General features: G+C 37.7%; 50 non-coding genes across 50 annotated transcripts; 20 read left to right on the plus strand and 30 right to left on the minus strand.

Annotated features, from left to right (window-relative positions):
- Nucleotides 1-110: 110 nt before the first annotated feature.
- On the plus strand, nucleotides 111-183 carry trnaf-gaa (transfer RNA phenylalanine (anticodon GAA)). Its single transcript has one exon. It is a non-coding gene; the product is annotated as a tRNA-Phe (tRNA).
- Nucleotides 184-349: 166 nt separating this feature from the next.
- On the minus strand, nucleotides 350-421 carry trnaq-uug (transfer RNA glutamine (anticodon UUG)). Its single transcript has one exon. It is a non-coding gene; the product is annotated as a tRNA-Gln (tRNA).
- Nucleotides 422-2,743: 2,322 nt separating this feature from the next.
- On the plus strand, nucleotides 2,744-2,816 carry trnaf-gaa (transfer RNA phenylalanine (anticodon GAA)). The gene has a single exon. It is a non-coding gene; the product is annotated as a tRNA-Phe (tRNA).
- A 166-nt stretch (nucleotides 2,817-2,982) lies between these two features.
- trnaq-cug (transfer RNA glutamine (anticodon CUG)) lies at nucleotides 2,983-3,054 on the minus strand. Its single transcript has one exon. It is a non-coding gene; the product is annotated as a tRNA-Gln (tRNA).
- Nucleotides 3,055-3,492: 438 nt separating this feature from the next.
- On the plus strand, nucleotides 3,493-3,565 carry trnaf-gaa (transfer RNA phenylalanine (anticodon GAA)). Its single transcript has one exon. It is a non-coding gene; the product is annotated as a tRNA-Phe (tRNA).
- A 166-nt stretch (nucleotides 3,566-3,731) lies between these two features.
- On the minus strand, nucleotides 3,732-3,803 carry trnaq-uug (transfer RNA glutamine (anticodon UUG)). The gene has a single exon. It is a non-coding gene; the product is annotated as a tRNA-Gln (tRNA).
- Nucleotides 3,804-4,276: 473 nt separating this feature from the next.
- On the minus strand, nucleotides 4,277-4,348 carry trnaq-cug (transfer RNA glutamine (anticodon CUG)). The gene has a single exon. It is a non-coding gene; the product is annotated as a tRNA-Gln (tRNA).
- A 438-nt stretch (nucleotides 4,349-4,786) lies between these two features.
- Nucleotides 4,787-4,859, plus strand: trnaf-gaa (transfer RNA phenylalanine (anticodon GAA)). The gene has a single exon. It is a non-coding gene; the product is annotated as a tRNA-Phe (tRNA).
- Nucleotides 4,860-5,025: 166 nt separating this feature from the next.
- trnaq-uug (transfer RNA glutamine (anticodon UUG)) lies at nucleotides 5,026-5,097 on the minus strand. The gene has a single exon. It is a non-coding gene; the product is annotated as a tRNA-Gln (tRNA).
- Nucleotides 5,098-5,572: 475 nt separating this feature from the next.
- Nucleotides 5,573-5,644, minus strand: trnaq-cug (transfer RNA glutamine (anticodon CUG)). Its single transcript has one exon. It is a non-coding gene; the product is annotated as a tRNA-Gln (tRNA).
- A 438-nt stretch (nucleotides 5,645-6,082) lies between these two features.
- trnaf-gaa (transfer RNA phenylalanine (anticodon GAA)) lies at nucleotides 6,083-6,155 on the plus strand. The gene has a single exon. It is a non-coding gene; the product is annotated as a tRNA-Phe (tRNA).
- Nucleotides 6,156-6,321: 166 nt separating this feature from the next.
- Nucleotides 6,322-6,393, minus strand: trnaq-uug (transfer RNA glutamine (anticodon UUG)). Its single transcript has one exon. It is a non-coding gene; the product is annotated as a tRNA-Gln (tRNA).
- Nucleotides 6,394-6,868: 475 nt separating this feature from the next.
- trnaq-cug (transfer RNA glutamine (anticodon CUG)) lies at nucleotides 6,869-6,940 on the minus strand. The gene has a single exon. It is a non-coding gene; the product is annotated as a tRNA-Gln (tRNA).
- Nucleotides 6,941-7,378: 438 nt separating this feature from the next.
- On the plus strand, nucleotides 7,379-7,451 carry trnaf-gaa (transfer RNA phenylalanine (anticodon GAA)). Its single transcript has one exon. It is a non-coding gene; the product is annotated as a tRNA-Phe (tRNA).
- Nucleotides 7,452-7,617: 166 nt separating this feature from the next.
- On the minus strand, nucleotides 7,618-7,689 carry trnaq-uug (transfer RNA glutamine (anticodon UUG)). Its single transcript has one exon. It is a non-coding gene; the product is annotated as a tRNA-Gln (tRNA).
- A 475-nt stretch (nucleotides 7,690-8,164) lies between these two features.
- trnaq-cug (transfer RNA glutamine (anticodon CUG)) lies at nucleotides 8,165-8,236 on the minus strand. The gene has a single exon. It is a non-coding gene; the product is annotated as a tRNA-Gln (tRNA).
- Nucleotides 8,237-8,674: 438 nt separating this feature from the next.
- Nucleotides 8,675-8,747, plus strand: trnaf-gaa (transfer RNA phenylalanine (anticodon GAA)). The gene has a single exon. It is a non-coding gene; the product is annotated as a tRNA-Phe (tRNA).
- Nucleotides 8,748-9,459: 712 nt separating this feature from the next.
- trnaq-cug (transfer RNA glutamine (anticodon CUG)) lies at nucleotides 9,460-9,531 on the minus strand. The gene has a single exon. It is a non-coding gene; the product is annotated as a tRNA-Gln (tRNA).
- A 438-nt stretch (nucleotides 9,532-9,969) lies between these two features.
- On the plus strand, nucleotides 9,970-10,042 carry trnaf-gaa (transfer RNA phenylalanine (anticodon GAA)). The gene has a single exon. It is a non-coding gene; the product is annotated as a tRNA-Phe (tRNA).
- A 712-nt stretch (nucleotides 10,043-10,754) lies between these two features.
- Nucleotides 10,755-10,826, minus strand: trnaq-cug (transfer RNA glutamine (anticodon CUG)). Its single transcript has one exon. It is a non-coding gene; the product is annotated as a tRNA-Gln (tRNA).
- A 438-nt stretch (nucleotides 10,827-11,264) lies between these two features.
- trnaf-gaa (transfer RNA phenylalanine (anticodon GAA)) lies at nucleotides 11,265-11,337 on the plus strand. Its single transcript has one exon. It is a non-coding gene; the product is annotated as a tRNA-Phe (tRNA).
- A 166-nt stretch (nucleotides 11,338-11,503) lies between these two features.
- trnaq-uug (transfer RNA glutamine (anticodon UUG)) lies at nucleotides 11,504-11,575 on the minus strand. Its single transcript has one exon. It is a non-coding gene; the product is annotated as a tRNA-Gln (tRNA).
- Nucleotides 11,576-12,050: 475 nt separating this feature from the next.
- On the minus strand, nucleotides 12,051-12,122 carry trnaq-cug (transfer RNA glutamine (anticodon CUG)). Its single transcript has one exon. It is a non-coding gene; the product is annotated as a tRNA-Gln (tRNA).
- Nucleotides 12,123-12,560: 438 nt separating this feature from the next.
- trnaf-gaa (transfer RNA phenylalanine (anticodon GAA)) lies at nucleotides 12,561-12,633 on the plus strand. The gene has a single exon. It is a non-coding gene; the product is annotated as a tRNA-Phe (tRNA).
- Nucleotides 12,634-12,799: 166 nt separating this feature from the next.
- trnaq-uug (transfer RNA glutamine (anticodon UUG)) lies at nucleotides 12,800-12,871 on the minus strand. The gene has a single exon. It is a non-coding gene; the product is annotated as a tRNA-Gln (tRNA).
- A 475-nt stretch (nucleotides 12,872-13,346) lies between these two features.
- trnaq-cug (transfer RNA glutamine (anticodon CUG)) lies at nucleotides 13,347-13,418 on the minus strand. The gene has a single exon. It is a non-coding gene; the product is annotated as a tRNA-Gln (tRNA).
- Nucleotides 13,419-13,856: 438 nt separating this feature from the next.
- On the plus strand, nucleotides 13,857-13,929 carry trnaf-gaa (transfer RNA phenylalanine (anticodon GAA)). Its single transcript has one exon. It is a non-coding gene; the product is annotated as a tRNA-Phe (tRNA).
- A 166-nt stretch (nucleotides 13,930-14,095) lies between these two features.
- On the minus strand, nucleotides 14,096-14,167 carry trnaq-uug (transfer RNA glutamine (anticodon UUG)). The gene has a single exon. It is a non-coding gene; the product is annotated as a tRNA-Gln (tRNA).
- A 475-nt stretch (nucleotides 14,168-14,642) lies between these two features.
- trnaq-cug (transfer RNA glutamine (anticodon CUG)) lies at nucleotides 14,643-14,714 on the minus strand. Its single transcript has one exon. It is a non-coding gene; the product is annotated as a tRNA-Gln (tRNA).
- A 438-nt stretch (nucleotides 14,715-15,152) lies between these two features.
- trnaf-gaa (transfer RNA phenylalanine (anticodon GAA)) lies at nucleotides 15,153-15,225 on the plus strand. Its single transcript has one exon. It is a non-coding gene; the product is annotated as a tRNA-Phe (tRNA).
- A 712-nt stretch (nucleotides 15,226-15,937) lies between these two features.
- trnaq-cug (transfer RNA glutamine (anticodon CUG)) lies at nucleotides 15,938-16,009 on the minus strand. Its single transcript has one exon. It is a non-coding gene; the product is annotated as a tRNA-Gln (tRNA).
- A 438-nt stretch (nucleotides 16,010-16,447) lies between these two features.
- On the plus strand, nucleotides 16,448-16,520 carry trnaf-gaa (transfer RNA phenylalanine (anticodon GAA)). The gene has a single exon. It is a non-coding gene; the product is annotated as a tRNA-Phe (tRNA).
- Nucleotides 16,521-17,232: 712 nt separating this feature from the next.
- trnaq-cug (transfer RNA glutamine (anticodon CUG)) lies at nucleotides 17,233-17,304 on the minus strand. The gene has a single exon. It is a non-coding gene; the product is annotated as a tRNA-Gln (tRNA).
- A 438-nt stretch (nucleotides 17,305-17,742) lies between these two features.
- On the plus strand, nucleotides 17,743-17,815 carry trnaf-gaa (transfer RNA phenylalanine (anticodon GAA)). The gene has a single exon. It is a non-coding gene; the product is annotated as a tRNA-Phe (tRNA).
- Nucleotides 17,816-17,981: 166 nt separating this feature from the next.
- trnaq-uug (transfer RNA glutamine (anticodon UUG)) lies at nucleotides 17,982-18,053 on the minus strand. The gene has a single exon. It is a non-coding gene; the product is annotated as a tRNA-Gln (tRNA).
- Nucleotides 18,054-18,528: 475 nt separating this feature from the next.
- trnaq-cug (transfer RNA glutamine (anticodon CUG)) lies at nucleotides 18,529-18,600 on the minus strand. The gene has a single exon. It is a non-coding gene; the product is annotated as a tRNA-Gln (tRNA).
- Nucleotides 18,601-19,038: 438 nt separating this feature from the next.
- Nucleotides 19,039-19,111, plus strand: trnaf-gaa (transfer RNA phenylalanine (anticodon GAA)). Its single transcript has one exon. It is a non-coding gene; the product is annotated as a tRNA-Phe (tRNA).
- A 713-nt stretch (nucleotides 19,112-19,824) lies between these two features.
- trnaq-cug (transfer RNA glutamine (anticodon CUG)) lies at nucleotides 19,825-19,896 on the minus strand. The gene has a single exon. It is a non-coding gene; the product is annotated as a tRNA-Gln (tRNA).
- A 438-nt stretch (nucleotides 19,897-20,334) lies between these two features.
- trnaf-gaa (transfer RNA phenylalanine (anticodon GAA)) lies at nucleotides 20,335-20,407 on the plus strand. The gene has a single exon. It is a non-coding gene; the product is annotated as a tRNA-Phe (tRNA).
- Nucleotides 20,408-20,573: 166 nt separating this feature from the next.
- On the minus strand, nucleotides 20,574-20,645 carry trnaq-uug (transfer RNA glutamine (anticodon UUG)). The gene has a single exon. It is a non-coding gene; the product is annotated as a tRNA-Gln (tRNA).
- Nucleotides 20,646-21,120: 475 nt separating this feature from the next.
- trnaq-cug (transfer RNA glutamine (anticodon CUG)) lies at nucleotides 21,121-21,192 on the minus strand. Its single transcript has one exon. It is a non-coding gene; the product is annotated as a tRNA-Gln (tRNA).
- Nucleotides 21,193-21,630: 438 nt separating this feature from the next.
- On the plus strand, nucleotides 21,631-21,703 carry trnaf-gaa (transfer RNA phenylalanine (anticodon GAA)). Its single transcript has one exon. It is a non-coding gene; the product is annotated as a tRNA-Phe (tRNA).
- Nucleotides 21,704-21,869: 166 nt separating this feature from the next.
- trnaq-uug (transfer RNA glutamine (anticodon UUG)) lies at nucleotides 21,870-21,941 on the minus strand. Its single transcript has one exon. It is a non-coding gene; the product is annotated as a tRNA-Gln (tRNA).
- A 475-nt stretch (nucleotides 21,942-22,416) lies between these two features.
- Nucleotides 22,417-22,488, minus strand: trnaq-cug (transfer RNA glutamine (anticodon CUG)). Its single transcript has one exon. It is a non-coding gene; the product is annotated as a tRNA-Gln (tRNA).
- A 438-nt stretch (nucleotides 22,489-22,926) lies between these two features.
- trnaf-gaa (transfer RNA phenylalanine (anticodon GAA)) lies at nucleotides 22,927-22,999 on the plus strand. Its single transcript has one exon. It is a non-coding gene; the product is annotated as a tRNA-Phe (tRNA).
- A 166-nt stretch (nucleotides 23,000-23,165) lies between these two features.
- Nucleotides 23,166-23,237, minus strand: trnaq-uug (transfer RNA glutamine (anticodon UUG)). Its single transcript has one exon. It is a non-coding gene; the product is annotated as a tRNA-Gln (tRNA).
- A 473-nt stretch (nucleotides 23,238-23,710) lies between these two features.
- trnaq-cug (transfer RNA glutamine (anticodon CUG)) lies at nucleotides 23,711-23,782 on the minus strand. The gene has a single exon. It is a non-coding gene; the product is annotated as a tRNA-Gln (tRNA).
- A 438-nt stretch (nucleotides 23,783-24,220) lies between these two features.
- On the plus strand, nucleotides 24,221-24,293 carry trnaf-gaa (transfer RNA phenylalanine (anticodon GAA)). The gene has a single exon. It is a non-coding gene; the product is annotated as a tRNA-Phe (tRNA).
- A 165-nt stretch (nucleotides 24,294-24,458) lies between these two features.
- trnaq-cug (transfer RNA glutamine (anticodon CUG)) lies at nucleotides 24,459-24,530 on the minus strand. The gene has a single exon. It is a non-coding gene; the product is annotated as a tRNA-Gln (tRNA).
- Nucleotides 24,531-24,966: 436 nt separating this feature from the next.
- On the plus strand, nucleotides 24,967-25,039 carry trnaf-gaa (transfer RNA phenylalanine (anticodon GAA)). Its single transcript has one exon. It is a non-coding gene; the product is annotated as a tRNA-Phe (tRNA).
- The last annotated feature ends 248 nt before the right edge of the window (nucleotides 25,040-25,287 follow it).

Raw genomic sequence — 25,287 nt, forward strand, 5'->3', positions numbered from 1 at the left:
AATCAATTGAAAAACTCAACTGACAAACGTTTGTTACCAGTGCCAAGTGTGGAATGCTGTTGGATCCAATATAGTCACTTGGCATTTTTGGGTGAATGACAGTTTTGTCAGCTGGAATAGCTCAGTTGGGAGAGCGTTAGACTGAAGACCTAAAGGTCCCTGGTTCAATCCTGGGTTTCAGCAAAGTAAATGAGTGGGAGAAACACTTTGAATTGGTTAGCATTTTGAAAAAAGACAATTTCTCATTTCATCATTTCAAATCAAGTAATACATTTCATGATTCCTTCAATGAAAATTTCAAAGAGAAATCTTGTACACCACTGATTGTCCTAGATTTCAAAACAGGCAAAGGTTTCACTGAGATTTGAACTCAGATCGCTGGATTCAAAGTCCAGAGTGCTGACCATTACAACATGAAACCCTAGAACTTTGAGAGTATAGTGGAAAGAATACTAAATATGACTGGACTGCAATGTGCTTGTTCATAGATCCATAAATTGAGGACTTGGAACCATTCCCGCAGCAATCCCACAATGGTCAAAATATCAATCAGTGAAATACTAGCAACCATTTGCAAAGGGCAAAATTCTTGTGTAGAGCACCATCACTTGCATTAAACAAAGTGGATATTTGCAAGTTTGGAAGTTTGATTTGTGGATGTCAGCATCCGTTCTCATTCGATACAGTATTACGAAGAGCATAATTAGAGCCTTGGTTCCATCTCCAAAATCAATTAATGCATTGCAAGAGGCAATCAATAATGTCCTAAGACATTTTTCAGAAACAAATGAAAAAAACTTTCAAAGATTTGCTGAGAATATGAAATACTTAATGATTATAAATTTCCTCACCAATTGTCTTCTTGTGACAGAACACTTGAAAAGCATTTAACCTATTTGGTTCCTCTGAGACTTGAACTCAGAACGGAGGATTCAGAGTCCAGAGTGCTAACCATTACACCATGGAACCGATGACCTGCTGTATTTTAACCTTTTTGTCACGATTCTCACAATGATTTTATTTGTGAGAAACCAAAGATTTGTGGCAACACGGTATATAATTGTTAGAGCATAGCTTGTATTGAATGACACGCAACAGAATCGGTTTTTCCATGACTGTAGGAGGCATGAGAATGCAACACACATTGGTAGATATTGAAAGGAAAGTTAAGATTTTTCTGAGTCTGAGCAGATAACGTATAAGATCCAACTGCGCCTTTTGATCAATGTCCAGGTACAGTTCCTTCATATGTAGATGAGCTTTTTGATCATTTCCCACCATCACAGACTTGGAGGCAATCAATTGAAAAACTCAACTGACAAACGTTTTTTACCAGTGCCAAGTGTGGAATGCTGTTGGATCCAATATAGTCACTTGGCATTTTTGCAAGTGGTGCTCGCTGCAGAACCACAAAGGCGGAGCTGCACCAGAAGGTGGAGCTGCACCAGAGTCAGCCCCGCCCATTCCAGAATCAGCCCCGCCCATTCCATCAGAGTCAGTCCAATTCCTTCCAGTTGTCAGACTTGATAGCATTCTGGAATCAAAGAGGGTGTTATAGCTAAAAAATGCAAGATTGAGGACGGAGTTGAGAAGTTAATTGAGCAGTTTTTGTAAAGGTTCCATATAATTAAAAATCTAACTTTTGCAACTTTTAATCATGTTATATTGTCATTTCCTCATAAGAAACACGCCAAAGCCATTTTTAGCCTCATTCATGCATTTTCCTCCCATCTCAGCTTCAATTTGGTCTCCTCCCCCGAAGCGGGTCTGGTCTTGGTTCTCAAATCTGGATATTCTGTGAATTTTCTGACAAATTATTTCTGAAATGACTTCTGCTGAGACACCGCCAATAAACCATACATCCCCATCTCAGAGACACACTTGGATGCACAATTAGACGTAACGCCGCATGAGTTATAACAGATGTGCTGGTGTAGTGGTTATGGAATCATGTTGACATGCAGTTTTGCGCAGGTTCGCCTCCCATTAGTGTAAGTTTTAGGTAGTGTACAACCTCTTTTCTTCATTTCTAGCTACACTTGCCAGTACTATGTTTACAACAATTTACTGATATACCGTTTAACATATAATGATTAATGTGTTTTTTTATTTATTTATTCGTTTATTTAGCCAGTGTGAGTCCATTTGTGAGCAGAGTTTCAACTAAAATGCTGTTTAGGAACGACCAAATTCAAAGAACTTTGAGAGACATAATTATTTTGCTGAAAATAAACATTACAACTAAAATATAAACAAATTAAATGTTTCAGCTGGCTAAATAGATTGCTGACGACCCCACCGAGAATCGAACCAGCATCAGCTGAGGGGAAAGCAAAAGTTAATTCAAGCATCTCGCCACTAGACTACCAGAGCCCGTTCAAAAGTCTGCTATGCTGTTATACAGCACTTCTGTTAGACCGGCTGTATGCACATATTCGCTAAGAGAAAGCTTTTCATTTCGAGATATGTTCAGTCTTTGCCATGTAGCAAGTTATATTTATCTTGTTTAATTGGAACATAGAACATAGCATTAACGACTGTAAACTAGTAACAGCCGTAATTCATGTGGGTCAGGTCAGTTTGCGATAAAGTTGAAAACAAAAACGGAAGTCAGTGGGTAAGCTGAGTTTGCGTGAATGGGCGGGGCTGACTCTGGTGCAGCTCCACCTTATGGTGCAGCTCCGCCTTTGTGGTTCTGCAGCGAGCACCCTCTCCATTTTTGGGTGAATGAACAGTTTTGTCAGCTGGAATAGCTCATTTGGGAGAGCGTTAGACTGAAGATCTAAAGGTCCCTGGTTCAATCCCGGGTTTCATTAAAGTCTATGAGTGGGAGAAACACTTTGAATTGGTCACAGTTTTGAAAAAAGACAATTTCTCATTTCATCATTTCAAATCAAGTAATACATTTCATGATTCCTTCAATGAAATTTTCAAAGAGAAATCTTGGACACCATTGATTGTCCTAGATATCAAAACAGGCAAAGGTTTCACTGAGATTTAAACTCAGATCACTGGATTCAGAGTCCAGAGTGCTAACCATTACACCATGGAACCGATGACCTGCTGTACTATAACCTTTTTGTCACGATTCTCACAATGATTTTATTTGTGAGAAACCAAAGATTTGTGGCAACACGGTATATAATTGTTAGAGCATAGCTTGTATTGAATGACATGCAACAGAATCGGTTTTTCCATGACTGTAGGAGGCATGAGAATGCAACACACATTGGTAGATATTGAAAGAAAAGTTAAGATTTTACTGAGTCTGAGCAGATAACGTATAAGATCCAACTGCGCCTTTTGATCAATGTCCAGGTACAGTTCCTTCATATGTAGATGAGCTTTTTGATCATTTCCCACCATCACAGACTTGGAGGCAATCAATTGAAAAACTCAACTGACAAATGTTTGTTACCAGTGCCAAGTGTGGAATGCTGTTGGATCCAATATAGTCACTTGGCATTTTTGGGTGAATGAATAGTTTTGTCAGCTGGAATAGCTCAGTTGGGAGAGCGTTAGACTGAAGATCTAAAGGTCCCTGGTTCAATCCCGGGTTTCAGCAAAGACTATGAGTGGGAGAAACACTTTGAATTGGTTAGCATTTTGAAAAAAGACAATTTCTCATTTCATCATTTCAAATCAAGTAATACATTTCATGATTCCTTCAATGAAATTTTCAAAGAGAAATCTTGGACACCATTGATTGTCCTAGATATCAAAACAGGCAAAGGTTTCACTGAGAATTGAACTCAGATCGCTGGATTCAAAGTCCAGAGTGCTGACCATTACACCATGAAACCCTAGAACTTTGAGAGTATAGTGGAAAGAATACTAAATATGACTGGACTGCAATGTGCTTGTTCGTAGATCCATAAATTGAGGACTTGGAACCATTCCTGCAGCAATCCCACAATGGTCAAAATATCAATCAGTGAAATACTAGCAACCATTTGCAAAGGGCAAAATTCTTGTGTAGAGCACCATCACTTGCATTAAACAAAGTGGATATTTGCAAGTTTGGAAGTTTGATTTGTGGATGTCAGCATCCGTTCTCATTCGATACAGTATTACGAAGAGCATAATAAGACCCTTGGTTCCATCTCCAAAATCAATTGATGCATTGCAAGAGGCAATCAATAATGTCCTAAGACATTTTTCAGAAACAAATGAAAAAACTTTCAAAGATTTGCAGAGAATATGAAATACTTAATGATTATAAATTTCCTCACCAATTGTCTTCTTGACAGATCACTTGAGAAGCACTTAACCAATTTGGTTCCACTGAGATTTGAACTCAGATCGCTGGATTCAGAGTCCAGAGTGCTAACCATTACACCATGGAACCGATGACCTGCTGTATTTCAACCTTTTTGTCACGATTCTCACAATGATTTTATTTGTGAGAAACCAAAGATTTGTGGCAACACGGTATATAATTGTTAGAGCATAGCTTGTATTGAATGACATGCAACATAATCGGTTTTTCCATGACTGTAGGAGGCATGAGAATGCAACACACATTGGTAGATATTGAAAGAAAAGTTAAGATTTTACTCAGTCTGAGCAGATAACGTATACGATCCAATTGCGCCTTTTGATCAATATCCAGGTACAGTTCCTTCATATGTAGATGAGCTTTTTGATCATTTCCCACCATCACAGACTTGGAGGCAATCAATTGAAAAACTCAACTGACAAATGTTTGTTACCAGTGCCAAGTGTGGAATGCTGTTGGATCCAATATAGTCACTTGGCATTTTTGGGTGAATAAATAGTTTTGTCAGCTGGAATAGCTCAGTTGGGAGAGCGTTAGACTGAAGATCTAAAGGACCCTGGTTCAATCCCGGGTTTCAGCAAAGACTATGAGTGGGAGAAACACTTTGAATTGGTTAGCATTTTGAAAAAAGACAATTTCTCATTTCATCATTTCAAATCAAGTAATACATTTCATGATTCCTTCAATGAAATTTTCAAAGAGAAATCTTGGACACCATTGATTGTCCTAGATATCAAAACAGGCAAAGGTTTCACTGAGATTTGAACTCAGATCGCTGGATTCAAAGTCCAGAGTGCTGACCATTACACCATGAAACCCTAGAACTTTGAGAGTATAGTGGAAAGAATACTAAATATGACTGGACTGCAATGTGCTTGTTCGTAGATCCATAAATTGAGGACTTGGAACCATTCCTGCAGCAATCCCACAATGGTCAAAATATCAATCAGTGAAATACTAGCAACCATTTGCAAAGGGCAAAATTCTTGTGTAGAGCACCATCACTTGCATTAAACAAAGTGGATATTTGCAAGTTTGGAAGTTTGATTTGTGGATGTCAGCATCCGTTCTCATTCGATACAGTATTACGAAGAGCATAATAAGACCCTTGGTTCCATCTCCAAAATCAATTGATGCATTGCAAGAGGCAATCAATAATGTCCTAAGACATTTTTCAGAAACAAATGAAAAAACTTTCAAAGATTTGCAGACAATATGAAATACTTAATGATTATAAATTTCCTCACCAATTGTCTTCTTGTGACAGATCACTTGAGAAGCACTTAACCAATTTGGTTCCACTGAGATTTGAACTCAGATCGCTGGATTCAGAGTCCAGAGTGCTAACCATAACACCATGGAACCGATGACCTGCTGTATTTCAACCTTTTTGTCACGATTCTCACAATGATTTTATTTGTGAGAAACCAAAGATTTGTGGCAACACGGTATATAATTGTTAGAGCATAGCTTGTATTGAATGACATGCAACAGAATCGGTTTTTCCATGACTGTAGGAGGCATGAGAATGCAACACACATTGGTAGATATTGAAAGAAAAGTTAAGATTTTACTCAGTCTGAGCAGATAACGTATACGATCCAATTGCGCCTTTTGATCAATATCCAGGTACAGTTCCTTCATATGTAGATGAGCTTTTTGATCATTTCCCACCATCACAGACTTGGAGGCAATCAACTGAAAAACTCAACTGACAAACGTTTGTTACCAGTGCCAAGTGTGGAATGCTGTTGGATCCAATATAATCACTTGGCATTTTTGGGTGAATGAACAGTTTTGTCAGCTGGAATAGCTCAGTTGGGAGAGCGTTAGACTGAAGATCTAAAGGTCCCTGGTTCAATCCCGGGTTTCAGCAAAGTCTATGAGTGGGAGAAACACTTTGAATTGGTCACAGTTTTGAAAAAAGACAATTTCTCATTTCATCATTTCAAATCAAGTAATACATTTCATGATTCCTTCAATGAAATTTTCAAAGAGAAATCTTGGACACCAATGATTGTCCTAGATATCAAAACAGGCGAAGGTTTCACTGAGATTTGAACTCAGATCGCTGGATTCAAAGTCCAGAGTGCTGACCATTACACCATGAAACCCTAGAACTTTGAGAGTATAGTGGAAAGAATACTAAATATGACTGGACTGCAATGTGCTTGTTCATAGATCCATAAATTGAGGACTTGGAACCATTCCTGCAGCAATCCCACAATGGTCAAAATATCAATCAGTGAAATACTAGCAACCATTTGCAAAGGGCAAAATTCTTGTGTAGAGCACCATCACTTGCATTAAACAAAGTGGATATTTGCAAGTTTGGAAGTTTGATTTGTGGATGTCAGCATCCGTTCTCATTCGATACAGTATTACGAAGAGCATAATAAGACCCTTGGTTCCATCTCCAAAATCAATTATTGCATTGCAAGAGGCAGTCAATAATGTCCTAAGACATTTTTCAGAAACAAATGAAAAAACTTTCAAAGATTTGCAGAGAATATGAAATACTAAATGATTATAAATTTCCTCACCAATTGTCTTCTTGTGACAGAACACTTGAAAAGCATTTAACCAATTTGGTTCCACTGAGACTTGAACTCAGATCACTGGATTCAGAGTCCAGAGTGCTAACCATTACACCATGGAACCGATGACCCGCTGTACTATGACCTTTTTGTCACGATTCTCACAATGATTTTATTTGTGAGAAACCAAAGATTTGTGGCAACACGGTATATAATTGTTAGAGCATAGCTTGTATTGAATGACATGCAACAGAATCGGTTTTTCCATGACTGTAGGAGGCATGAGAATGCAACACACATTGGTAGATATTGAAAGAAAAGTTAAGATTTTACTGAGTCTGAGCAGATAACGTATAAGATCCAACTGCGCCTTTTGATCAATGTCCAGGTACAGTTCCTTCATATGTAGATGAGCTTTTTGATCATTTCCCACCATCACAGACTTGGAGGCAATCAATTGAAAAACTCAACTGACAAATGTTTGTTACCAGTGCCAAGTGTGGAATGCTGTTGGATCCAATATAGTCACTTGGCATTTTTGGGTGAATGAATAGTTTTGTCAGCTGGAATAGCTCAGTTGGGAGAGCGTTAGACTGAAGATCTAAAGGTCCCTGGTTCAATCCCGGGTTTCAGCAAAGTCTATGAGTGGGAGAAACACTTTGAATTGGTTAGCATTTTGAAAAAAGACAATTTCTCATTTCATCATTTCAAATCAAGTAATACATTTCATGATTCCTTCAATGAAATTTTCAAAGAGAAATCTTGGACACCATTGATTGTCCTAGATATCAAAACAGGCAAAGGTTTCACTAAGATTTGAACTCAGATCGCTGGATTCAAAGTCCAGAGTGCTGACCATTACACCATGAAACCCTAGAACTTTGAGAGTATAGTGGAAAGAATACTAAATATGACTGGACTGCAATGTGCTTGTTCATAGATCCATAAATTGAGGACTTGGAACCATTCCTGCAGCAATCCCACAATGGTCAAAATATCAATCAGTGAAATACTAGCAACCATTTGCAAAGGGCAAAATTCTTGTGTAGAGCACCATCACTTGCATTAAACAAAGTGGATATTTGCAAGTTTGGAAGTTTGATTTGTGGATGTCAGCATCCGTTCTCATTCGATACAGTATTACGAAGAGCATAATAAGACCCTTGGTTCCATCTCCAAAATCAATTAATGCATTGCAAGAGGCAATCAATAATGTCCTAAGACATTTTTCAGAAACAAATGAAAAAACTTTCAAAGACTTGCTGAGAATATGAAATACTTAATGATTATAAATTTCCTCACCAATTGTCTTCTTGTGACAGAACACTTGAGAAGCACTTAACCCATTTGGTTCCACTGAGACTTGAACTCAGATCGCTGGATTCAGAGTCCAGAGTGCTAACCATTACACCATGGAACCGATGACCTGCTGTATTTTAACATTTTTGTCACGATTCTCACAATGATTTTATTTGTGAGAAACCAAAGATTTGTGGCAACACGGTATATAATTGTTAGAGCATAGCTTGTATTGAATGACATGCAACAGAATCGGTTTTTCCATGACTGTAGGAGGCATGAGAATGCAACACACATTGGTAGATATTGAAAGAAAAGTTAAGATTTTACTCAGTCTGAGCAGATAACGTATACGATCCAATTGCGCCTTTTGATCAATGTCCAGGTACAGTTCCTTCATATGTAGATGAGCTTTTTGATCATTTCCCACCATCACAGACTTGGAGGCAATCAATTGAAAAACTCAACTGACAAACGTTTTTTACCAGTGCCAAGTGTGGAATGCTGTTGGATCCAATATAGTCACTTGGCATTTTTGGGTGAATGAACAGTTTTGTCAGCTGGAATAGCTCAGTTGGGAGAGCGTTAGACTGAAGATCTAAAGGTGCCTGGTTCAATTCCGTGTTTCAGCAAAGTCTATGAGTGGGAGAAACACTTTGAATTGGTCACAGTTTTGAAAAAAGACAATTTCTCATTTCATCATTTCAAATCAAGTAATACATTTCATGATTCCTTCAATGAAATTTTCAAAGAGAAATCTTGGACACCATTGATTGTCCTAGATATCAAAACAGGCAAAGATTTAACTGAGATCTGAACTCAGATCGCTGGATTCAAAGTCCAGAGTGCTGACCATTACACCATGAATCCCTAGAACTATGAGAGTATAGTGGAAAGAATACTAAATATGACTGGACTGCAATGTGCTTGTTCATAGATCCATAAATTGAGGACTTGGAACCATTCCTGCAGCAATCCCACAATGGTCAAAATATCAATCAGTGAAATACTAGCAACCATTTGCAAAGGGCAAAATTCTTGTGTAGAGACCATCACTTGCATTAAACAAAGTGGATATTTGCAAGTTTGGAAGTTTGATTTGTGGATGTCAGCATCCGTTCTCATTCGATACAGTATTACGAAGAGCATAATAAGACCCTTGGTTCCATCTCCAAAATCAATTAATGCATTGCAAGAGGCAATCAATAATGTCCTAAGACATTTTTCAGAAACAAATGAAAAAACTTTCAAAGACTTGCTGAGAATATGAAATACTTAATGATTATAAATTTCCTCACCAATTGTCTTCTTGTGACAGAACACTTGAGAAGCACTTAACCAATTTGGTTCCAGTGAGACTTGAACTCAGATCGCTGGATTCAGAGTCCAGAGTGCTAACCATTACACCATGGAACCGATGACCTGCTGTATTTTAACCTTTTTGTCACGATTCTCACAATGATTTTATTTGTGAGAAACCAAAGATTTGTGGCAACACGGTATATAATTGTTAGAGCATAGCTTGTATTGAATGACATGCAACAGAATCGGTTTTTCCATGACTGTAGGAGGCATGAGAATGCAACACACATTGGTAGATATTGAAAGAAAAGTTAAGATTTTACTCAGTCTGAGCAGATAACGTATACGATCCAATTGCGCCTTTTGATCAATGTCCAGGTACAGTTCCTTCATATGTAGATGAGCTTTTTGATCATTTCCCACCATCACAGACTTGGAGGCAATCAATTGAAAAACTCAACTGACAAACATTTTTTACCAGTGCCAAGTGTGGAATGCTGTTGGATCCAATATAGTCACTTGGCATTTTTGGGTGAATGAATAGTTTTGTCAGCTGGAATAGCTCAGTTGGGAGAGCGTTAGACTGAAGATCTAAAGGTGCCTGGTTCAATTCCGTGTTTCAGCAAAGTCTATGAGTGGGAGAAACACTTTGAATTGGTCACAGTTTTGAAAAAAGACAATTTCTCATTTCATCATTTCATATCAAGTAATACATTTCATGATTCCTTCAATGAAATTTTCAAAGAGAAATCTTGGACACCATTGATTGTCCTAGATATCAAAACAGGCAAAGATTTAACTGAGATCTGAACTCAGATCGCTGGATTCAAAGTCCAGAGTGCTGACCATTACACCATGAATCCCTAGAACTATGAGAGTATAGTGGAAAGAATACTAAATATGACTGGACTGCAATGTGCTTGTTCATAGATCCATAAATTGAGGACTTGGAACCATTCCTGCAGCAATCCCACAATGGTCAAAATATCAATCAGTGAAATACTAGCAACCATTTGCAAAGGGCAAAATTCTTGTGTAGAGACCATCACTTGCATTAAACAAAGTGGATATTTGCAAGTTTGGAAGTTTGATTTGTGGATGTCAGCATCCGTTCTCATTCGATACAGTATTACGAAGAGCATAATAAGACCCTTGGTTCCATCTCCAAAATCAATTAATGCATTGCAAGAGGCAATCAATAATGTCCTAAGACATTTTTCAGAAACAAATGAAAAATCTTTCAAAGATTTGCAGAGAATATGAAATACTTAATGATTATAAATTTCCTCACCAATTGTCTTCTTGTGACAGATCACTTGAGAAGCACTTAACCAATTTGGTTCCACTGAGATTTGAACTCAGATCGCTGGATTCAGAGTCCAGAGTGCTAACCATTACACCATGGAACCGATGACCTGCTGTATTTCAACCTTTTTGTCACGATTCTCACAATGATTTTATTTGTGAGAAACCAAAGATTTGTGGCAACACGGTATATAATTGTTAGAGCATAGCTTGTATTGAATGACATGCAACATAATCGGTTTTTCCATGACTGTAGGAGGCATGAGAATGCAACACACATTGGTAGATATTGAAAGAAAAGTTAAGATTTTACTCAGTCTGAGCAGATAACGTATACGATCCAATTGCGCCTTTTGATCAATATCCAGGTACAGTTCCTTCATATGTAGATGAGCTTTTTGATCATTTCCCACCATCACAGACTTGGAGGCAATCAATTGAAAAACTCAACTGACAAATGTTTGTTACCAGTGCCAAGTGTGGAATGCTGTTGGATCCAATATAGTCACTTGGCATTTTTGGGTGAATGAATAGTTTTGTCAGCTGGAATAGCTCAGTTGGGAGAGCGTTAGACTGAAGATCTAAAGGACCCTGGTTCAATCCCGGGTTTCAGCAAAGACTATGAGTGGGAGAAACACTTTGAATTGGTTAGCATTTTGAAAAAAGACAATTTCTCATTTCATCATTTCAAATCAAGTAATACATTTCATGATTCCTTCAATGAAATTTTCAAAGAGAAATCTTGGACACCATTGATTGTCCTAGATATCAAAACAGGCAAAGGTTTCACTGAGATTTGAACTCAGATCGCTGGATTCAAAGTCCAGAGTGCTGACCATTACTCCATGAAACCCTAGAACTTTGAGAGTATAGTGGAAAGAATACTAAATATGACTGGACTGCAATGTGCTTGTTCGTAGATCCATAAATTGAGGACTTGGAACCATTCCTGCAGCAATCCCACAATGGTCAAAATATCAATCAGTGAAATACTAGCAACCATTTGCAAAGGGCAAAATTCTTGTGTAGAGCACCATCACTTGCATTAAACAAAGTGGATATTTGCAAGTTTGGAAGTTTGATTTGTGGATGTCAGCATCCGTTCTCATTCGATACAGTATTACGAAGAGCATAATAAGACCCTTGGTTCCATCTCCAAAATCAATTGATGCATTGCAAGAGGCAATCAATAATGTCCTAAGACATTTTTCAGAAACAAATGAAAAAACTTTCAAAGATTTGCAGAGAATATGAAATACTTAATGATTATAAATTTCCTCACCAATTGTCTTCTTGTGACAGATCACTTGAGAAGCACTTAACCAATTTGGTTCCACTGAGATTTGAACTCAGATCGCTGGATTCAGAGTCCAGAGTGCTAACCATTTCACCATGGAACCGATGACCTGCTGTATTTCAACCTTTTTGTCACGATTCTCACAATGATTTTATTTGTGAGAAACCAAAGATTTGTGGCAACACGGTATATAATTGTTAGAGCATAGCTTGTATTGAATGACATGCAACAGAATCGGTTTTTCCATGACTGTAGGAGGCATGAGAATGCAACACACATTGGTAGATATTGAAAGAAAAGTTAAGATTTTACTCAGTCTGAGCAGATAACGTATACGATCCAATTGCGCCTTTTGATCAATATCCAGGTACAGTTCCTTCATATGTAGATGAGCTTTTTGATCATTTCCCACCATCACAGACTTGGAGGCAATCAACTGAAAAACTCAACTGACAAACGTTTGTTACCAGTGCCAAGTGTGGAATGCTGTTGGATCCAATATAATCACTTGGCATTTTTGGGTGAATGAACAGTTTTGTCAGCTGGAATAGCTCAGTTGGGAGAGCGTTAGACTGAAGATCTAAAGGTCCCTGGTTCAATCCCGGGTTTCAGCAAAGTCTATGAGTGGGAGAAACACTTTGAATTGGTCACAGTTTTGAAAAAAGACAATTTCTCATTTCATCATTTCAAATCAAGTAATACATTTCATGATTCCTTCAATGAAATTTTCAAAGAGAAATCTTGGACACCAATGATTGTCCTAGATATCAAAACAGGCGAAGGTTTCACTGAGATTTGAACTCAGATCGCTGGATTCAAAGTCCAGAGTGCTGACCATTACACCATGAAACCCTAGAACTTTGAGAGTATAGTGGAAAGAATACTAAATATGACTGGACTGCAATGTGCTTGTTCATAGATCCATAAATTGAGGACTTGGAACCATTCCTGCAGCAATCCCACAATGGTCAAAATATCAATCAGTGAAATACTAGCAACCATTTGCAAAGGGCAAAATTCTTGTGTAGAGCACCATCACTTGCATTAAACAAAGTGGATATTTGCAAGTTTGGAAGTTTGATTTGTGGATGTCAGCATCCGTTCTCATTCGATACAGTATTACGAAGAGCATAATAAGACCCTTGGTTCCATCTCCAAAATCAATTATTGCATTGCAAGAGGCAGTCAATAATGTCCTAAGACATTTTTCAGAAACAAATGAAAAAACTTTCAAAGATTTGCAGAGAATATGAAATACTAAATGATTATAAATTTCCTCACCAATTGTCTTCTTGTGACAGAACACTTGAAAAGCATTTAACCAATTTGGTTCCACTGAGACTTGAACTCAGATCACTGGATTCAGAGTCCAGAGTGCTAACCATTACACCATGGAACCGATGACCCGCTGTACTATGACCTTTTTGTCACGATTCTCACAATGATTTTATTTGTGAGAAACCAAAGATTTGTGGCAACACGGTATATAATTGTTAGAGCATAGCTTGTATTGAATGACATGCAACAGAATCGGTTTTTCCATGACTGTAGGAGGCATGAGAATGCAACACACATTGGTAGATATTGAAAGAAAAGTTAAGATTTTACTGAGTCTGAGCAGATAACGTATAAGATCCAACTGCGCCTTTTGATCAATGTCCAGGTACAGTTCCTTCATATGTAGATGAGCTTTTTGATCATTTCCCACCATCACAGACTTGGAGGCAATCAATTGAAAAACTCAACTGACAAATGTTTGTTACCAGTGCCAAGTGTGGAATGCTGTTGGATCCAATATAGTCACTTGGCATTTTTGGGTGAATGAATAGTTTTGTCAGCTGGAATAGCTCAGTTGGGAGAGCGTTAGACTGAAGATCTAAAGGTCCCTGGTTCAATCCCTGGTTTCAGCAAAGTCTATGAGTGGGAGAAACACTTTGAATTGGTTAGCATTTTGGAAAAAGACAATTTCTCATTTCATCATTTCAAATCAAGTAATACATTTCATGATTCCTTCAATGAAATTTTCAAAGAGAAATCTTGGACACCATTGATTGTCCTAGATATCAAAACAGGCAAAGGTTTCACTAAGATTTGAACTCAGATCGCTGGATTCAAAGTCCAGAGTGCTGACCATTACACCATGAAACCCTAGAACTTTGAGAGTATAGTGGAAAGAATACTAAATATGACTGGACTGCAATGTGCTTGTTCATAGATCCATAAATTGAGGACTTGGAACCATTCCTGCAGCAATCCCACAATGGTCAAAATATCAATCAGTGAAATACTAGCAACCATTTGCAAAGGGCAAAATTCTTGTGTAGAGCACCATCACTTGCATTAAACAAAGTGGATATTTGCAAGTTTGGAAGTTTGATTTGTGGATGTCAGCATCCGTTCTCATTCGATACAGTATTACGAAGAGCATAATAAGACCCTTGGTTCCATCTCCAAAATCAATTAATGCATTGCAAGAGGCAATCAATAATGTCCTAAGACATTTTTCAGAAACAAATGAAAAAACTTTCAAAGACTTGCTGAGAATATGAAATACTTAATGATTATAAATTTCCTCACCAATTGTCTTCTTGTGACAGAACACTTGAGAAGCACTTAACCAATTTGGTTCCACTGAGACTTGAACTCAGATCGCTGGATTCAGAGTCCAGAGTGCTAACCATTACACCATGGAACCGATGACCTGCTGTATTTTAACATTTTTGTCACGATTCTCACAATGATTTTATTTGTGAGAAACCAAAGATTTGTGGCAACACGGTATATAATTGTTAGAGCATAGCTTGTATTGAATGACATGCAACAGAATCGGTTTTTCCATGACTGTAGGAGGCATGAGAATGCAACACACATTGGTAGATATTGAAAGAAAAGTTAAGATTTTACTCAGTCTGAGCAGATAACGTATACGATCCAATTGCGCCTTTTGATCAATGTCCAGGTACAGTTCCTTCATATGTAGATGAGCTTTTTGATCATTTCCCACCATCACAGACTTGGAGGCAATCAATTGAAAAACTCAACTGACAAACGTTTTTTACCAGTGCCAAGTGTGGAATGCTGTTGGATCCAATATAGTCACTTGGCATTTTTGGGTGAATGAATAGTTTTGTCAGCTGGAATAGCTCAGTTGGGAGAGCGTTAGACTGAAGATCTAAAGGTGCCTGGTTCAATTCCGTGTTTCAGCAAAGTCTATGAGTGGGAGAAACACTTTGAATTGGTCATAGTTTTGAAAAAAGACAATTTCTCATTTCATCATTTCAAATCAAGTAATACATTTCATGATTCCTTCAATGAAATTTTCAAAGAGAAATCTTGGACACCATTGATTGTCCTAGATATCAAAACAGGCAAAGATTTAACTGAGATCTGAACTCAGATCGCTGGATTCAAAGTCCAGAGTGCTGACCATTACACCATGAATCCCTAGAACTATGAGAGTATAGTGGAAAGAATACTAAATATGACTGGACTGCAATGTGCTTGTTCATAGATCCATAAATTGAGGACTTGGAACCATTCCTGCAGCAATCCCACAATGGTCAAAATATCAATCAGTGAAATACTAGCAACCATTTGCAAAGGGCAAAATTCTTGTGTAGAGACCATCACTTGCATTAAACAAAGTGGATATTTGCAAGTTTGGAAGTTTGATTTGTGGATGTCAGCATCCGTTCTCATTCGATACAGTATTACGAAGAGCATAATAAGACCCTTGGTTCCATCTCCAAAATCAATTAATGCATTGCAAGAGGCAATCAATAATGTCCTAAGACATTTTTCAGAAACAAATGAAAAAACTTTCAAAGACTTGCTGAGAATATGAAATACTTAATGATTATAAATTTCCTCACCAATTGTCTTCTTGTGACAGAACACTTGAGAAGCACTTAACCAATTTGGTTCCAGTGAGACTTGAACTCAGATCGCTGGATTCAGAGTCCAGAGTGCTAACCATTACACCATGGAACCGATGACCTGCTGTATTTTAACCTTTTTGTCACGATTCTCACAATGATTTTATTTGTGAGAAACCAAAGATTTGTGGCAACACGGTATATAATTGTTAGAGCATAGCTTGTATTGAATGACATGCAACAGAATCGGTTTTTCCATGACTGTAGGAGGCATGAGAATGCAACACACATTGGTAGATATTGAAAGAAAAGTTAAGATTTTACTCAGTCTGAGCAGATAACGTATACGATCCAATTGCGCCTTTTGATCAATGTCCAGGTACAGTTCCTTCATATGTAGATGAGCTTTTTGATCATTTCCCACCATCACAGACTTGGAGGCAATCAATTGAAAAACTCAACTGACAAACGTTTTTTACCAGTGCCAAGTGTGGAATGCTGTTGGATCCAATATAGTCACTTGGCATTTTTGGGTGAATGAATAGTTTTGTCAGCTGGAATAGCTCAGTTGGGAGAGCGTTAGACTGAAGATCTAAAGGTGCCTGGTTCAATTCCGTGTTTCAGCAAAGTCTATGAGTGGGAGAAACACTTTGAATTGGTCACAGTTTTGAAAAAAGACAATTTCTCATTTCATCATTTCATATCAAGTAATACATTTCATGATTCCTTCAATGAAATTTTCAAAGAGAAATCTTGGACACCATTGATTGTCCTAGATATCAAAACAGGCAAAGATTTAACTGAGATCTGAACTCAGATCGCTGGATTCAAAGTCCAGAGTGCTGACCATTACACCATGAATCCCTAGAACTATGAGAGTATAGTGGAAAGAATACTAAATATGACTGGACTGCAATGTGCTTGTTCATAGATCCATAAATTGAGGACTTGGAACCATTCCTGCAGCAATCCCACAATGGTCAAAATATCAATCAGTGAAATACTAGCAACCATTTGCAAAGGGCAAAATTCTTGTGTAGAGACCATCACTTGCATTAAACAAAGTGGATATTTGCAAGTTTGGAAGTTTGATTTGTGGATGTCAGCATCCGTTCTCATTCGATACAGTATTACGAAGAGCATAATAAGACCCTTGGTTCCATCTCCAAAATCAATTAATGCATTGCAAGAGGCAATCAATAATGTCCTAAGACATTTTTCAGAAACAAATGAAAAATCTTTCAAAGATTTGCAGAGAATATGAAATACTTAATGATTATAAATTTCCTCACCAATTGTCTTCTTGTGACAGAACACTTGAGAAGCACTTAACCAATTAGGTTCCACTGAGACTTGAACTCAGATCGCTGGATTCAGAGTCCAGAGTGCTAACCATTACACCATGGAACCGATGACCCGCTGTATTTTAACCTTTTTGTCACGATTCTCACAATGATTTTATTTGTGAGAAACCAAAGATTTGTGGCAACACGGTATATAATTGTTAGAGCATAGCTTGTATTGAATGACATGCAACTGAATCGGTTTTTCCTTGACTGTAGGAGGCATGAGAATGCAACACACATTGGTAGATATTGAAAGAAAAGTTAAGATTTTACTGAGTCTGAGCAGATAACGTATAAGATCCAACTGCGCCTTTTGATCAATGTCCAGGTACAGTTCCTTCATATGTAGATGAGCTTTTTGATCATTTCCCACCATCACAGACTTGGAGGCAATCAATTGAAAAACTCAACTGACAAATGTTTGTTACCAGTGCCAAGTGTGGAATGCTGTTGGATCCAATATAGTCACTTGGCATTTTTGGGTGAATGAATAGTTTTGTCAGCTGGAATAGCTCAGTTGGGAGAGCATTAGACTGAAGATCTAAAGGCCCCTGGTTCAATCCCGGGTTTCAGCAAAGTCAATGAGTGGGAGAAACACTTTGAATTGGTTAGCATTTTGAAAAAAGACAATTTCTCATTTCATCATTTCAAATCAAGTAATACATTTCATGATTCCTTCAATGAAATTTTCAAAGAGAAATCTTGGACACCATTGATTGTCCTAGATATCAAAACAGGCAAAGGTTTCACGGAGATTTGAACTCAGATCGCTGGATTCAAAGTCCAGAGTGCTGACCATTACACCATGAAACCCTAGAACTTTGAGAGTATAGTGGAAAGAATACTAAATATGACTGGACTGCAATGTGCTTGTTCATAGATCCATAAATTGAGGACTTGGAACCATTCCTGCAGCAATCCCACAATGGTCAAAATATCAATGAGTGAAATACTAGCAACCATTTGCAAAGGGCAAAATTCTTGTGTAGAGCACCATCACTTGCATTAAACAAAGTGGATATTTGCAAGTTTGGAAGTTTGATTTGTGGATGTCAGCATCCGTTCTCATTCGATACAGTATTACGAAGAGCATAATAAGACCCTTGGTTCCATCTCCAAAATCAATTAATGCATTGCAAGAGGCAATCAATAATGTCCTAAGACTTTTTTTAGAAACAAATGAAAAAACTTTCAAAGATTTGCTGAGAATATGAAATACTTAATGATTATAAATTTCCTCACCAATTGTCTTCTTGTGACAGAACACTTGAGAAGCACTTAACCAATTTGGTTCCACTGAGACTTGAACTCAGATCACTGGATTCAGAGTCCAGAGTGCTAACCATTACACCATGGAACCGATGACCTGCTGTACTTTAACCTTTCTGTCAGGATTCTCACAATGATTTTATGTGTGAGAAACCAAAGATTTGTGGCAACACGGTATATAATTGTTAGAGCATAGCTTGTATTGAATGACATGCAACTGAATCGGTTTTTCCATGACTGTAGGAGGCATGAGAATGCAACACACATTGGTAGATATTGAAAGAAAAGTTAAGATTTTACTGAGTCTGAGAAGATAACGTATACGATCCAATTGCGCCTTTTGATCAATGTCCAGGTACAGTTCCTTCATATGTAGATGAGCTTTTTGATCATTTCCCACCATCACAGACTTGGAGGCAATCAACTGAAAAACTCAACTGACAAACGTTTGTTACCAGTGCCAAGTGTGGAATGCTGTTGGATCCAATATAATCACTTGGCATTTTTGGGTGAATGAACAGTTTTGTCAGCTGGAATAGCTCAGTTGGGAGAGCGTTAAACTGAAGATCTAAAGGTCCCTGGTTCAATCCCGGGTTTCAGCAAAGTCTATGAGTGGGAGAAACACTTTGAATTGGTCACAGTTTTGAAAAAAGACAATTTCTCATTTCATCATTTCAAATCAAGTAATACATTTCATGATTCCTTCAATGAAATTTTCAAAGAGAAATCTTGGACACCATTGATTGTCCTAGATATCAAAACAGGCAAAGGTTTCACTGAGATTTGAACTCAGATCGCTGGATTTAAAGTCCAGAGTGCTGACCATTACACCATGAAACCCTAGAACTTTGAGAGTATAGTGGAAAGAATACTAAATATGCCTGGACTGCAATGTGCTTGTTCATAGATCCATTAATTGAGGACTTGGAACCATTCCCGCAGCAATCCCACAATGGTCAAAATATCAATCAGTGAAATACTAGCAACCATTTGCAAAGGGCAAAATTCTTGTGTAGAGCACCATCACTTGCATTAAACAAAGTGGATATTTGCAAGTTTGGAAGTTTGATTTGTGGATGTCAGCATCCATTCTCATTCGATACAGTATTACGAAGAGCATAATAAGACCCTTGGTTCCATCTCCAAAATCAATTAATGCATTGCAAGAGGCAATCAATAATGTCCTAAGACATTTTTCAGAAACAAATGAAAAAACTTTCAAAGATTTGCTGAGAATATGATATACTTAATGATTATAAATTTCCTCACCAATTGTCTTCTTGTGACAGAACACTTGAGAAGCACTTAACCAATTTGGTTCCACTGAGACTTGATCTCAGATCGCTGGATTCAGAGTCCAGAGTGCTAACCATTACACCATGGAACCGATGACCTGCTGTATTTTAACCTTTTTGTCACGATTCTCACAATGATTTTATTTGTGAGAAACCAAAGATTTGTGGCAACACGGTATATAATTGTTAGAGCATAGCTTGTATTGAATGACATGCAACAGAATCGGTTTTTCCATGACTGTAGGAGGCATGAGAATGCAACACACATTGGTAGATATTGAAAGAAAAGTTAAGATTTTACTCAGTCTGAGCAGATAACGTATAAGATCCAATTGCGCCTTTTGATCAATGTCCAGGTACAGTTCCTTCATATGTAGATGAGCTTTTTGTTCATTTCCCACCATCACAGACTTGGAGGCAATCAACTGAAAAACTCAACTGACAAACGTTTGTTACCAGTGCCAAGTGTGGAATGCTGTTGGATCCAATATAATCACTTGGCATTTTTGGGTGAATGAACAGTTTTGTCAGCTGGAATAGCTCAGTTGGGAGAGCGTTAGACTGAAGATCTAAAGGTCCCTGGTTCAATCCCGGGTTTCAGCAAAGTCTATGAGTGGGAGAAACACTTTGAATTGGTCACAGTTTTGAAAAAAGACAATTTCTCATTTCATCATTTCAAATCAAGTAATACATTTCATGATTCCTTCAATGAAAATTTCAAAGAGAAATCTTGGACACCATTGATTGTCCTAGATATCAAAACAGGCAAAGGTTTCACTGAGATTTGAACTCAGATCGCTGGATTCAAAGTCCAGAGTGCTGACCATTACACCATGAAACCCTAGAACTTTGAGAGTATAGTGGAAAGAATACTAAATATGACTGGACTGCAATGTTCTTGTTCATAGATCCATTAATTGAGGACTTGGAACCATTCCTGCAGCAATCCCACAATGGTCAAAATATCAATCAGTGAAATACTAGCAACCATTTGCAAAGGGCAAAATTCTTGTGTAGAGCACCATCACTTGCATTAAACAAAGTGGATATTTGCAAGTTTGGAAGTTTGATTTGTGGATGTCAGCATCCGTTCTCATTCGATACAGTATTACGAAGAGCATAATAAGACCCTTGGTTCCATCTCCAAAATCAATTAATGCATTGCAAGAGGCAGTCAATAATGTCCTAAGACATTTTTCAGAAACAAATGAAAAAACTTTCAAAGATTTGCAGAGAATATGAAATACTTAATGATTATAAATTTCCTCACCAATTGTCTTCTTGTGACAGAACACTTGAAAAGCATTTAACCAATTTGGTTCCACTGAGACTTGAACTCAGATCACTGGATTCAGAGTCCAGAGTGCTAACCATTACACCATGGAACCGATGACCCGCTGTACTATAACCTTTTTGTCACGATTCTCACAATGATTTTATTTGTGAGAAACCAAAGATTTGTGGCAACACGGTATATAATTGTTAGAGCATAGCTTGTATTGAATGACATGCAACTGAATCGGTTTTTCCATGACTGTAGGAGGCATGAGAATGCAACACACATTGGTAGATATTGAAAGAAAAGTTAAGATTTTTCTGAGTCTGAGCAGATAACGTATAAGATCCAACTGCGCCTTTTGATCAATGTCCAGGTACAGTTCCTTCATATGTAGATGAGCTTTTTGATCATTTCCCACCATCACAGACTTGGAGGCAATCAATTGAAAAACTCAACTGACAAATGTTTGTTACCAGTGCCAAGTGTGGAATGCTGTTGGATCCAATATAGTCACTTGGCATTTTTGGGTGAATGAATAGTTTTGTCAGCTGGAATAGCTCAGTTGGGAGAGCGTTAGACTGAAGATCTAAAGGTCCCTGGTTCAATCCCAAGTTTCAGCAAAGTCAGTGAGTGGGAGAGACACTTTGAATTGGTTAGCATTTTGAAAAAAGACAATTTCTCATTTCATCATTTCAAATCATGTAATACATTTCATGATTCCTTCAATGAAATTTTCAAAGAGAAATCTTGGACACCATTGATTGTCCTAGATATCAAAACAGGCAAAGGTTTCACTGAGATTTGAACTCAGATCGCTGGATTCAAAGTCCAGAGTGCTGACCATTACACCATGAAACCCTAGAACTTTGAGAGTATAGTGGAAAGAATACTAAATATGACTGGACTGCAATGTGCTTGTTCATAGATCCATAAATTGAGGACTTGGAACCATTCCTGCAGCAATCCCACAATGGTCAAAATATCAATCAGTGAAATACTAGCAACCATTTGCAAAGGGCAAAATTCTTGTGTAGAGCACCATCACTTGCATTAAACAAAGTGGATATTTGCAAGTTTGGAAGTTTGATTTGTGGATGTCAGCATCCGTTCTCATTCGATACAGTATTACGAAGAGCATAATAAGACCCTTGGTTCCATCTCCAAAATCAATTAATGCATTGCAAGAGGCAATCAATAATGTCCTAAGACATTTTTCAGAAACAAATGAAAAAACTTTCAAAGATTTCCTGAGAATATGAAATACTTAATGATTATAAATTTCCTCACCAATTGTCTTCTTGTGACAGAACACTTGAGAAGCACTTAACCAATTTGGTTCCACTGAGACTTGAACTCAGATCGCTGGATTCAGAGTCCAGAGTGCTAACCATTAAACCATGGAACCGATGACCCGCTGTACTATAACCTTTTTGTCACGATTCTCACAATGATTTTATTTGTGAGAAACCAAAGATTTGTGGCAACACGGTATATAATTGTTAGAGCATAGCTTGTATTGAATGAAATGCAACTGAAGCGGTTTTTCCATGACTGTAGGAGGCATGAGAATGCAACACACATTGGTAGATATTGAAAGAAAAGTTAAGATTTTACTCAGTCTGAGCAGATAACGTATAAGATCCAATTGCGCCTTTTGATCAATGTCCAGGTACAGTTCCTTCATATGTAGATGAGCTTTTTGATCATTTCCCACCATCACAGACTTGGAGGCAATCAACTGAAAAACTCAACTGACAAACGTTTGTTACCAGTGCCAAGTGTGGAATGCTGTTGGATCCAATATAATCACTTGGCATTTTTGGGTGAATGAACAGTTTTGTCAGCTGGAATAGCTCAGTTGGGAGAGCGTTAGACTGAAGATCTAAAGGTCCCTGGTTCAATCCCGGGTTTCAGCAAAGTCTATGAGTGGGAGAAACACTTTGAATTGGTCACAGTTTTGAAAAAAGACAATTTCTCATTTCATCATTTCAAATCAAGTAATACATTTCATGATTCCTTCAATGAAAATTTCAAAGAGAAATCTTGGACACCATTGATTGTCCTAGATATCAAAACAGGCAAAGGTTTCACTGAGATTTGAACTCAGATCGCTGGATTCAAAGTCCAGAGTGCTGACCATTACACCATGAAACCCTAGAACTTTGAGAGTATAGTGGAAAGAATACTAAATATGACTGGACTGCAATGTGCTTGTTCATAGATCCATAAATTGAGGACTTGGAACCATTCCTGCAGCAATCCCACAATGGTCAAAATATCAATCAGTGAAATACTAGCAACCATTTGCAAAGGGCAAAATTCTTGTGTAGAGCACCATCACTTGCATTAAACAAAGTGGATATTTGCAAGTTTGGAAGTTTGATTTGTGGATGTCAGCATCCGTTCTCATTCGATACAGTATTACGAAGAGCATAATAAGACCCTTGGTTCCATCTCCAAAATCAATTAATGCATTGCAAGAGGCAGTCAATAATGTCCTAAGACATTTTTCAGAAACAAATGAAAAAACTTTCAAAGATTTGCTGAGAATATGAAATACTTAATGATTATAAATTTCCTCACCAGTTAATCTTGTGACAGAATACTTGAGAAGCACTTAACCAATTTGGTTCCACTGAGACTTGAACTCAGATCGCTGGATTCAGAGTCCAGAGTGCTAACCATTACACCATGGAACCGATGACCTGCTGTATTTTAACCTTTTTGTCACGATTCTCACAATGATTTTATTTGTGAGAAACCAAAGATTTGTGGCAACACGGTATATAATTGTTAGAGCATAGCTTGTATTTAATGACATGCAACAGAATCGGTTTTTCCATGACTGTAGGAGGCATGAGAATGCAACACACATTGGTAGATATTGAAAGAAAAGTTAAGATTTTACTCAGTCTGAGCAGATAACGTATACGATCCAATTGCGCCTTTTGATCAATGTCCAGGTACAGTTCCTTCATATGTAGATGAGCTTTTTGATCATTTCCCACCATCACAGACTTGGAGGCAATCAACTGAAAAACTCAACTGACAAACGTTTGTTACCAGTGCCAAGTGTGGAATGCTGTTGGATCCAATATAATCACTTGGCATTTTTGGGTGAATGAACAGTTTTGTCAGCTGGAATAGCTCAGTTGGGAGAGCGTTAGACTGAAGATCTAAAGGTCCCTGGTTCAATCCCGGGTTTCAGCAAACTCTATGAGTGGGAGAAACACTTTGAATTGGTTAGCATTTTGAAAAAAGACAATTCTTATTTCATCATTTCAAATCAAGTAATACATTTCATGATTCCTTCAATGAAATTTTCAAAGAGAAATCTTGGACACGATTGATTGTCCTAGATATCAAAACAGGCAAAGGTTCCACTGAGACTTGAACTCAGATCACTGAATTCAGAGTCCAGAGTGCTAACCATTACACCATGGAACCGATGACCCGCTGTATTTTAACCTTTTTGTCACGATTCTCACAATGATTTTATTTGTGAGAAACCAAAGATTTGTGGCAATACGGTATATAATTGTTAGAGCATAGCTTGTATTGAATGACATGCAACAGAATCGGTTTTTCCATGACTGTAGGAGGCATGAGAATGCAACACACATTGGTAGATATTGAAAGAAAAGTTGATTTTACTCAGTCTGAGCAGATAACGTATACGATCCAATTGCGCCTTTTGATCAATGTCCAGGTACAGTTCCTTCATATATAGATTAGCTTTTTGATCATTTCCCACCATCACAGACTTGGAGGCAATCAATTGAAAAACTCAACTGACAAACGTTTTTTACCAGTGCCAAGTGTGGAATGCTGTTGGATCCAATATAGTCACTTGGCATTTTTGGGTGAATGAACAGTTTTGACAGCTGGAATAGCTCAGTTGGGAGAGCGTTAGACTGAAGATCTAAAGGTCCCTGGTTCAATCCTGGGTTTCAGCAAAGTCAATGGGTGGGAGACATACATTTGATTGGTTACAGTTTTGAAAAAAGACAATTTCTCATTTCATCATTTCAAATCAAGTAATACATTTCATGATTCCTTCAATGAAAATTTCAAAGAAAAATCTTGGACACCATTGATTGTCCTAGATATCAAAACAGGCAAAGGTTTCACTGACATTTGAACTCAGATCGCTGGATTCAAAGTCCACAGTGCTGACCATTACACCATGAAACCCTAGAACTTT

The sequence above is a fragment of the Nothobranchius furzeri genome, chromosome 2 (assembly GCF_043380555.1).
Source record: "Nothobranchius furzeri strain GRZ-AD chromosome 2, NfurGRZ-RIMD1, whole genome shotgun sequence".
Lineage (NCBI taxonomy): Eukaryota > Metazoa > Chordata > Actinopteri > Cyprinodontiformes > Nothobranchiidae > Nothobranchius > Nothobranchius furzeri.